At 49.9% G+C, this 10,528-nt stretch overlaps 2 non-coding genes across 2 annotated transcripts; one reads left to right on the top strand and one right to left on the bottom strand.

Moving 5' to 3' along the window:
• The first annotated feature begins 7,704 nt into the window (after positions 1-7,704).
• TRNAP-AGG (transfer RNA proline (anticodon AGG)) lies at positions 7,705-7,776 on the top strand. Its single transcript has one exon. It is a non-coding gene; the product is annotated as a tRNA-Pro (tRNA).
• A 123-nt stretch (positions 7,777-7,899) lies between these two features.
• Positions 7,900-7,971, bottom strand: TRNAP-UGG (transfer RNA proline (anticodon UGG)). The gene has a single exon. It is a non-coding gene; the product is annotated as a tRNA-Pro (tRNA).
• Positions 7,972-10,528: the final 2,557 nt, after the last annotated feature.

The following is a 10,528-nucleotide window of genomic DNA, read 5'->3' as shown; positions in this document are numbered from 1 at the left end:
CAGTTCTCGGCCGTGCGCCGGTGTCCCCACAGAGCAGAACTCTTCCCCTCCCCTTGATCAGCGGTCAAATCGGACCACTGGAGAGGAGTGTGTGAGACCCGAGAGACACCTGGGGTGGACGCCGCCATCTTGTGCCGCCCGGCCGCATAGTTCCCGGCCTCCTGGTGGCTTTGTGGTTCGCCCCCAGTGAATTGGTGCCCTGCCCGGGGGCGTCTGGAGCCATTGGGGATTGGCGGTGTCGTGTGTACCAGCGCCTGCCCTGCATGATACATTTCTTGGATCACTGCTCGGGCCTGCTGGCGCTGTAGGGACCGCGGCCAGGCGTGTGTCCCCCCTGGCGCTCCCTGGTGGACTTGGGTCTGCGGCGGCTGATCCGCCCCTTCTGTGAGTGCGGTGTGGGACCCTGCCTACCAGCCGGGATTTCTCCATCGTTCCCAGCCTATCACGCGACTGATCCTCCCCGTTCGGCGGTCAATTCGGGCCGTGAGTTCTGGAGGCTTGCGGGACACCTGGTGAGTCGCCGCCTTCCCTGTTATGCCCCAGGTTGTGGAGTGAGGGGCCTATTTCCAGCTGACTGCTTCTCCCCTGGTGGACTTGGGCCTTGCTGGGGTGTTTGGGGGCCTTTGGGGGCTTGACACTTCCCTTGGACCGGTCCCCGGTGTGATTCTCCCTCTGCTTCCCCTCCCCACCAGTGGTGTTTTCAGGCCGCGTGAGGGTGTTGACGGGTGACCACCGTCCGCTGAGTCCGGCCAGCCTACCTCAACAGATGTCTCTCCTTCTACATCCCCAACCACCAGCTAAGCTCCGCCGACCTCTCACTAGCTACCGTCCCGCGCATCTGAAGAACTACGACCAGCGGGAGATCCTTCTCCCACCTCGCCGCCAAAACATGGAACGACCTCCCACTGAGCCTACGACAGACCCAAGACCTGCTGACCTTCAGGAGAACACTCAAGACCTGGCTGTTGGATCAGTTGATTGATTGATTGGTGTTCCGAATTTTCTGGTGCAAACCCAGGTTTTTACATCTTTCCTGGCAAATTCCAGTAAATTCAGCAATTGTTGCGATTTTCAGAGCGGGCCGCATGATTAGAGACAGACCTCATCTGTAAAGCAACCTTGTTAAACAAATGATGCTATGTGTAAACGAAGCGCATATTTCCTCGTGGTGTCTTATTGTGTTTGTTTTCTTTGTTGAGGAGGTGTTTGCTGTGAGTTAACCCATTCTGTGCCCTTTGCTACTTGTCACATTGTAGTCCTACTTCTGTGTATCTGTACGGGCTGTCCTGATTTATGTTTTTCAAAATCTGGCCCCTCTATCTAAAAGACTCAGAGGAGCGCCACATTTCTGAGGGTTTCAGCCCAGCTAGACACGATCGAAAGGTTCCCCGGTGAACCCTGGAGATGCCTGCAGTGTTCTGCGCATGCTCGAGTGACGTCAACTTGCCAGCGGGTCTACGTCCCCTCTTGATCCCGCTTGTCACTAATGTGATGTAAGACAAGGTGAAGACAGGTTTGGGTTTCCATGTATGTTTATTCCATACAAGAGAGGAACAGCTTAGACAACCACAACTGGAAAGTGCCAAGCCAAAGTAACCGCCCTTGACCAGTGGAACTTGGAACCCCACCTGACTCATAACATTCTAACATGGGAATACTACACTCAAGTGCTCTCAGAAGCAGCTCAGCACCTCTCCTGAAAGGCTTAGGGCATCTCGGCGTTTATTCGGATGTGAAAGGACGCCGGGGTCATAGAGGGCTGTTGTCCAATTCAAAAGCCTCGGGGCTAGCGTAAAATGACTCCGAGTAAATCTAAATGAAACTGGTCATTCGGGTCTGAATGGTACCCGTCTCTTCAGGGTGGCTCAGTGAGCTGAAAGCTCACCAGAAAAAAACTGCATGGGTGATTTGGTGATAACAAGTGTGAATCCTAGAACGGCCAATTGCGTACCAATAAATTGTGTGATAGTAACACCTCTCGTTTACAGCGTTAAGGACAAAGGCGCTATATATAAACGTTATTAGTACTCTGAACAATAAAGTGATCTGTTGGTGCTGATAAAATAAAGCCCTCACTGACCCATCAACTCTAGCTCATTCCACTACCCCCGAAAACTACCAACGTAAAACCGAGGTGCATATACTAGGGGGCTTATTTACAAGACCCTTACGCTGCAGGTGCGTCACTTTTAACACGGAAAAAAGCGCTGTACCTTCGGCGCAGGGGGCTTTTAAATAAGCCCCGGAGTGTTTAGGGTGAAATGTTATGTTCCTCTACTTGTCTGTTTATGCCTGTGGGGAATGCATAGGCTGCATGGCCCAGTGTATAGTGATTGTATAGCTATCCAATCCCTGGCAGCACAGCACCCAGGAAAACATCGGCCATAGCGCGTTTCCCACCACTCGTCTGCAACCTATTGACTAGGATTGGTTTGGGGGGGGGGGGCCAGACGGACCACTTACTGGGGTGAATGATATACTAAGTTGGGTTGCAGCATCGCTAGTTACCGAATTAAGCAATGACATGCACTATTATTGCAAGTGCAGTGTTTATTTAAAAAAATTGTGTTTTTTGAAACATACGTTATTGGAAGGAAGATGGATAAAAAGCCATCGCCACTTTGATGAGGCCCATAGAATTTAGTCCTTAAACCAATTGCAGTGGGTTTTACTGTAGTGAGGATGTACTCGAGTGGAACCAAAGTCCTGCTTTCTGAAACATGTGCAGTTCTGTGTAATAAATGGACAACGTTCGTAGCGCTGCCAAAAGGACTGAGTTCAGTGGGACTCCACATCATTAAGAACCTGACATTCTGATCCTGACAGAAACTTGGTTAAATGATACATCTACACCCATCATGGACATCTTGCTACCCCCCAACTATGACATCACCAGACTCGACAGAACGGACAGGCCAGGAGGTGGGATAGCCTGCATACATCAGAGCAGCCTAACAGTGTCCAACTCCAACGCCCCTGCTTTTTCTTCCTGTGAATACCTCTGCATAAACATCGCCAGTAATAACAATCGACTCTGCTCTTTTCACACCTTCTACCACCCTCCCGGAGATAACCTCACATTCATAGAACAATTCATGGATATCCTTGCGTCAAATTACAGCCATAAAATAATCAAATATTCCTGGGGGACTTCAGCCTCCACTGGGATGACCTGAACGACCCTGGGGTAAACAGCCTCAAAGCCTTCCTCGCCGACCTTAATCTCATCCAAATATGTAACAGTCCGACACACGACAAAGGTGCGATTCTCGACCTAGTAATCTCAAATGTGGACTCCACACACCTCAACTCTATCCTCCCATGTGATTGGTCTGACCATCACATTATCTCTTTCCAAGTCTTGGAAGAGGTCAAATGTCTCCCAACACAACCCCTGAGATCTAAGATCTGGAAGAGAAACCTGAAAAACGTTGGCTCTAACCCTATAACATCAACTAACTCAAACCCTCTATATCCCCGGAAGACCTAAACGATGTCCTGGGGCTGACCAATCACTACTTTCAGTCCATGAACAACCTTCTTGATAACATAGCACCGCTTCAACTGGTACGATGGGAGGCTAAATGAAGATAGACGCTCTCTCAGATTAATTGAACGGCGTTGGAGAGCCGCACCCTCAGCTGACCACCTCAAGCTCCTAAGACGCTCCAGAAACTCCTATTTTAGGAAAATCAGGAAATCTAAAACCGACTTCTTAAGGACTCAACTAGATCAAGCCAAGAACCGCCCCAAAAAGCTCTGCGATCTTATCAATACCCAAACCAAGAACATACTCAGTCTGTCAAACGCCATCCCTCTTACTCTACCCACCTGTGAAGAATTTGCCTCCTTCTTCGCTTCTAAAACAGAATCCATAAAATCAGATCTACTCAAGGACCTATTATCCATCTCTGACTTGGACAAGAACTCATCTGTGCCACTGGCTGGCACACAAACTAACATCCTCCCAAAATTCAACCTCAAAAACAACACCACTTGGTCCCTCTTCAACACTTACAGTGAAAATGCCATATTAAAGGTACTAACCTCACTGAAACCCTCCAATCATTTCACAGACCCGCTCCTGGCTAATTATTTAAAAGACTTCCTTCCCCTTGTACTACCTCTCTGGACCAAGATCATAAATACATCCCTCCTTCAAGGTCTCATTCCAGACAGCCTGAAATCAGGTCAGGTGTCGCCTATCCTAAAGAAAACAACAGCTGACCCCTCGGACCCTAATAACTATCGTCTGATCTCTAACATACCCATGCTAGCCAAACTCCTGGAAAAATGTGTTTACTTGCAGCTTAACAGGCACATTGATCAATTCAACCTGCTTAACCAATTTCAATCAGGCTTCCGTGCAGGTCACAGAACCGAATCAGCCATGACACATATAATTGATGACGCTCTAAAAATCCTGGACCAAAATGAGGCCTGTTTACTAATCCTTCTCGACCTATCAGCATTTGACACCGTCAAACACGACAACATGCTTGAACTCCTTAAACACAGAATGGGTTTGTCTGGTTCTGTATTTAACTGGTTCACTTCTTTCCTCCAAAATAGATCCCAAAGATTCAAGGTCAACCAAACCCTGTCCAACCCCATGCCAGTCACTTTAGGAGTTCCGCAAGGCTCCTCCCTCTCTCTCACCCTTTTCAACCTTGTTATGGAACCTCTTACCGATCTTCTCAGCCTCGCCAAAATTCACTTCCACATGTACGCTGACGACACCCAAATCTACATTAAGATCCACTCACTTGTTGACATCAAATCGCTCAACTCCACGCTAAAAAAAAACCAAACTTGGCTGGCTGAAAACCATCTGAAACTAAACTCCCTCAAAATGGAATTCCTCTTAATCACTCCCCCTAACAAAACACCCTCTATCCTGGACCGGCTCAAGCACTTAACTGCTCTCAAAGGACAACCTCTCATCGTCGACTCAGCGAAATCACTAGGGGTAACGCTTGACAGCAACTTAAAGATGCAGAAGCAGATCAGCGCCTCCACAAAAGGAGCCAACTTCCACCTGAAGACCCTGCGAAAACTGAAACCCTTTCTGCCAGCCGTCGATTTCAAACAAGCAGTGCAAGCCCTAGTAATCCCTAGAGTGGAATACAGGGCGGTGACCTTATGCGGCCTCCCAAGGTCATCGACAGCCCCACTAAGAGCCACTATCAACTCAGCTGCGAGACTCATCACTGGTTCAAAGAGAAACTCTCACATATCCCCTGACCTGAGAGCCCTCAACTGGCCACCGTTTGAAGCTAGAATTCATCTTAAAATCGCCTGTATGACGCACAAAGCCCTACACCACAATTCCCCGCTCTACCTAGGTCAGAAACTGGAGCTCTCTGGGGGCAGCAGAGCCTCCAGGAGTGCCAAGACACTTCTTCAAAAACCACAACGATTTGTCAAGAAAAAAACATTCATTCTCTGGTATGGCCCCTAGGATCTGGAACGCTTTGCCCACTGAAACAAGAACGAACCCGTCATCGGCCTACTTCAGGAAAGAGGTGAAAGCGATCCTCATGGCCAAATTCACGCGAACCCTGGCCTATTGCTAGCCGTACTGTACATTATATCTATCTATGTCTGTGTGCTCGATAGCTGTCATTTTAGTCTTGTATATGCTTTTCATAGCTGTTCACCAATATCTTTGTTTGCTACACCTTCTTTTCTCCATTTTACTGTAAAGCGCTCAGTTACCCGCAAGGGTCTTGTTCGCGTTATATAAAACCCTCAAAATAAAGAACCCCACATGCCTCAGGAGTCTAGTAACCATCCAAGCGCACAACTGCTTATTTGTCTGGCGCTGCTAAACCCCTACTTAATGATGTTAAAACCCAGATATCGGCAAACCGTTGTTTCTTAAAGGGTTACAATAAGTCAGATGCAGGTTGGACTCAAGCATTGGACGGGGATCAAAAAGTAAACGTTGACAATTAACTGTCTTGTTAGTAAGGCCCAGTAAAAACAAGAGGACGTGGTAAACATGCTGCGAGATTTAGGAAAGAAAGAAGAATATATAGAGAAGAGAGAGAAAACCAAATAGACTCACTAATACATTCAATAATACATAGATAAAATACAATGCCATTAGCAAAGCAAATGGCTGTAACTTAAACAAAGGTGAGGCCTATTGCATTTCCAATGCTTGTTTAAAGCAGAGAATGGCATTACTGGCTCTGGAATGAGTCATTTAAAGGAAACCTGTAAAAAGGTGCAGTTTGGCTGCATATTACTAAAAATATAGCTCCCGATTGCTCTCTACGCACCTGAACATTGAGGGACAGGTTTATCAAAGTTTCGAGTCACTCTTGCCCCACACAAGGGGGCACAGGGGCGATGTAAAACCCAAGTAAGGTTCATCAAGCGGTGGAATGCCACCGTGCGTTGTCCTGCATGGCTTGATAAATCTAGGGCAACGCACTGCTCTGGGAGTCGTGCCATGGGTGGAGCGTGGGCGTTCGCCGCCTCCACCCGTGGATTCTTTCACGTTACCATATTTGCCACCTGGGAGTGCGTCGGAATTGTACAGCTCCCCACCAGAGGCATAACGAGGAGAAAGATCTTCATGTCTCCTCTTTGTTTCCTCCGAGTGCTGCAGCACACTTAAAAAGCGGAAAGTGCAACATGACGCAAGGGTGCTTGGGTTGGCATCAGGCAGCCAAAAGTGCGCCAGTGTTAGGAAAGGACAGGGATGTGTCGTAATAATCAATACAGCGCATTTCTGCCCTTTCACGCAGCGCAGCGAGGTGGCTGCGTCTCTGTTGCGCGACTCTTTGATGAACACGGCCCTGAATGTTTTAGCTCATGTTAGGCCGCCATTTTATACTGTGGGGTATACATGCGTTTAAACGAATGACTTACAGATTCAGAGCGCTCTCTGTCATAGGCTGGGACTTCACAGCACTACAAATACACATGCTACTGTTCCCTGTGCACCAGGCTGAGCCCCTCCTTGCGAGAGATGCAGTGATTGCATTAACCCACCGAGAAAGGCACTTCCCACAGATTGTATGTTTATTTTCCATCTAAGTCCAGAGCGTTAGATTATATATGAAGTTTATGAAGTTACCAAGGCCGGTGCATTATATTCTATAAGAAGTCACCCGCCGTGGAAGGGGTCAGACACTTATTGAATAGTTCCCTCTTGTGAGTTACGCCCCCGCCCCCACTGCTGTGAAAGTCAGTAGTGTTGCGTTTGCCTGTGCTTGTTAATCGACTGCTCTCGTCATGAACAGAAGGGATTCCCCAGAACTGATCCCTTTGCCTTGTTGATCTGCATCATCCCTTAGACCGTGGGTGATCGGGTGCAGATCGCCAGGTATCGATCCCCTGGGGCAGCTCCGATGTATCGATTAGTCAGAGCCGATGGATCCATTGCATCCATCAGTAGGGAATCGAGTGATCCCGGTGCGGAGGATCAGCAGGATCGAACCCCGCCCCCCTCTCTCCCCCTCTGGTCTTCAACCTTTTGGAGGGGGCTGAGCCAGGTGCGCTCCCGAGAGATCGATTGCCTCGGTGCCTCGATTAACAGGGATCCAGTGATCCGAGGGATCGAGCCCCCCTGCCCCTCCTCCTCCAGTGAGGGGCAGGGCTCCAGCCACAGACCCCTCCCCCCTCCTTTACAGACTGCACCACGTGCCCCGCGCGCTCCCTCTTTAAAGACCCCGCCGCCCCCTCCTCCGCGGCTCGTTGGTCTAGGGGTATGATTCTCGCTTAGGGTGCGAGAGGTCCCGGGTTCAAATCCCGGACGAGCCCCAGGTGAATTTTTGATACATGCATGTAATATAAACGCGGGAAAAAAAAGTTCCTATTTTGGCTTTTATTTTTCATTTCTTCAAAATAATGTATTTATGTGTACTGCAAATGAAAAAAAAAAGAGGGCTCGTCCGGGATTTGAACCCGGGACCTCTCGCACCCAAAGCGAGAATCATACCCCTAGACCAACGAGCCGGTGAGAGAGAACGCCGGCGGGGAGGTATGTGAGACTGTGGAGAGAGGCCTGATGGGGACTGAGGACTGCTGGGAGGGGCTGAGAACTGCTGGGAGGGACTTAGGACTGAAGAGACTGAGGGCTGGTGAGACTGAGGACTGCTGGGAGGGAGCGTGGACTGCTGGGAGGGCAGGGACTGGGCACTGCTGGGAGGGACTGAAGACTGTAGGAAGGACTGATGATTGCTAGGAAGGACTGATGAGTCCTGAGGATTGCTGGGAGGGACTGATGACTGCTAGGAAGGACTAATGAGCCCCGAGACTGTGGAGATGACTGCTGAGTCCTGAGGCTGTGGGGGTGATTGATGAGTCCTGAGACTGTGCAGGTGGATGGTTAGAAGGTGAGGGATGAGTCCTGAGGCTGTGGGGGTGACTGATGAGTCCTGAGGCTGTGGGGGTGACTGATGAGTCCTGAGACTGTGCAGGTGGATGGTTAGAAGGTGAGTGATGAGTCCTGTGGCTGTGGGGGTGACTGACGAATCCTGAGGCTGTGGGGGTGACTGATGAGTCCTGAGACTGCTAGGGAGGTGGCCGATGATTCCGGAGGCTGCTGGGAGGCACGGTTGAGTCCTGAGCACTGCAGCTCTCCCTGAGCCTTCCACACTGACAACGGAGGAAAGGCACTGCACAGGACACTCACTGCACAGGGCACTGCACATGACACTCACAGGCCACACCCTGCACAGGACACTCACTGCACCAGACACTACTCACAGGGCATGAAAATCACTGCATAGGGCACTGCACATGACACTCACAGGGCGGTGTACACGACACTCACTGCACAGGGCACTGCACAACACAAGCCCTGCAGAGGGCACTACACATGAGACTCACTGCACAGGGCACTGCACAGGACACATCCGTCCTGCACAGGGCACTTCACAGGACACTCACTACACAGGGAAGTGCACATGATACTCACAGGGCAGTGCACATGACATTCACTGCACAGGACACTCCCTGCACAGGGCACTGCACATGACACAGAGTAGTCCACATGGCGCTCACTGCACGTGACATTCACTGCAAAAGACACACCCTGCACAGAGCACTGCAAATGACACTCCCAGGGCAGTGTATATGACACTCACTGCACAGGGCACTGCACAACACAAGCTCTCCACAGGGCACTGCACATGAGACTCAGAGAGCAGTCCATATGGCTCTCACTGCACAGGACACTCATAGCAAAAGACACATCCTGCACAGAGCACTGCACATGACACTCACAGGGCAGTGCATATGACACTCCTTGCACAAGATGCTCCCCGCACAGGGCACTGCAAATGACACTCACAGGGCAGTGTACACAACACTCACTGCACATGGCACTGCACATGACCCTCACTGCACAGGGCACTGCACAGGACACGTTAGTCCTGCACAGGGCACTGCACAGGACACTCACTACATAGGGCAGTGCACATGATACTCACAGGGCAGTGCACATGACACTCACTGGACAGGGCAGTCCACATGGCACTCGCTGCACAGAACACTCACTGCAAAAGACACACCCTGCACAGAGCACTGTACATGACACTCACAGGGCGGTGTACACGACACTCACTGCACAGTGCACTGCACAGGACATATTCGTCCTACACAGGGCACTTCACAGGACACTCACAACACAGGGCAGTGTTCATGACACTCACTGCACAGGACACTGCACTTGACACTCACTGCACAGGGCACTCACTACACAGGGGCAATGCATATAATACTCAGATGGGAGAGAGGATACAGCACAGATCACTCATTGAACAGAGAGGTCACTCACAGAAGGAAGAGGACATTGCACAGCACACTCACAGGACAGAACACTGCACAGCTGCCTCACTGTGAGGAGAGCTTACTGGGAATGATGGATACTGGACAGATTCTGTGCATCCTGGACAATACACAGTTTACTGGGAATCTAGAATGGTGGGTGCAGTGACCCAATGAACAGAGCAGTGGGCAGTGAACGAGGCAGTGAGCAGTGAATGTAATACAATGAACAGAGCAGTGGGCAGTGAATGTGACACAATGAACAGAGCAGTGGGCAGTGAATGTGACACAATGAATAGAGCAGTGGGCAGTGAACGAGGCAGTGAGCAGTGAATGTAATACAATGAACAGAGCAGTGGGCAGTGAATGTAATACAATGAACAGAGCAGTGGGCAGTGAATGTGACACAATGAACAGAGCAGTGGGCAGTGAATGTGACACAATGAATAAAGCAGTGGGGAGTGAACGAGGCAGTGAGCAGTGAATGTAATACGATGAACAGAGCAGTGGGCAGTGAACGAGGCAGTGAACAGTGAATGTAATATAATGAACAGAGCAGTGAATGTGACACAATGAACAGAGCAGTGGGCAGTGAACGAGGCAGTGGGCAGTGAATGTAATATAATGAACAGAGCAGTGAATGTAATACAATGAACAGAGCAGTGGGCAGTGAATGTAATACAATGAACAGAGCAGTGGGCAGTGAATGTGACACAATGAACAGAGCAGTGGGCAGTGAATG

This window comes from Triturus cristatus, chromosome 9 (genome assembly GCF_964204655.1).
Source record: "Triturus cristatus chromosome 9, aTriCri1.1, whole genome shotgun sequence".
Lineage (NCBI taxonomy): Eukaryota > Metazoa > Chordata > Amphibia > Caudata > Salamandridae > Triturus > Triturus cristatus.
Note: the sequence above shows the minus strand (reverse complement) of the source record. Positions and strands in the feature narration are given on the sequence as shown.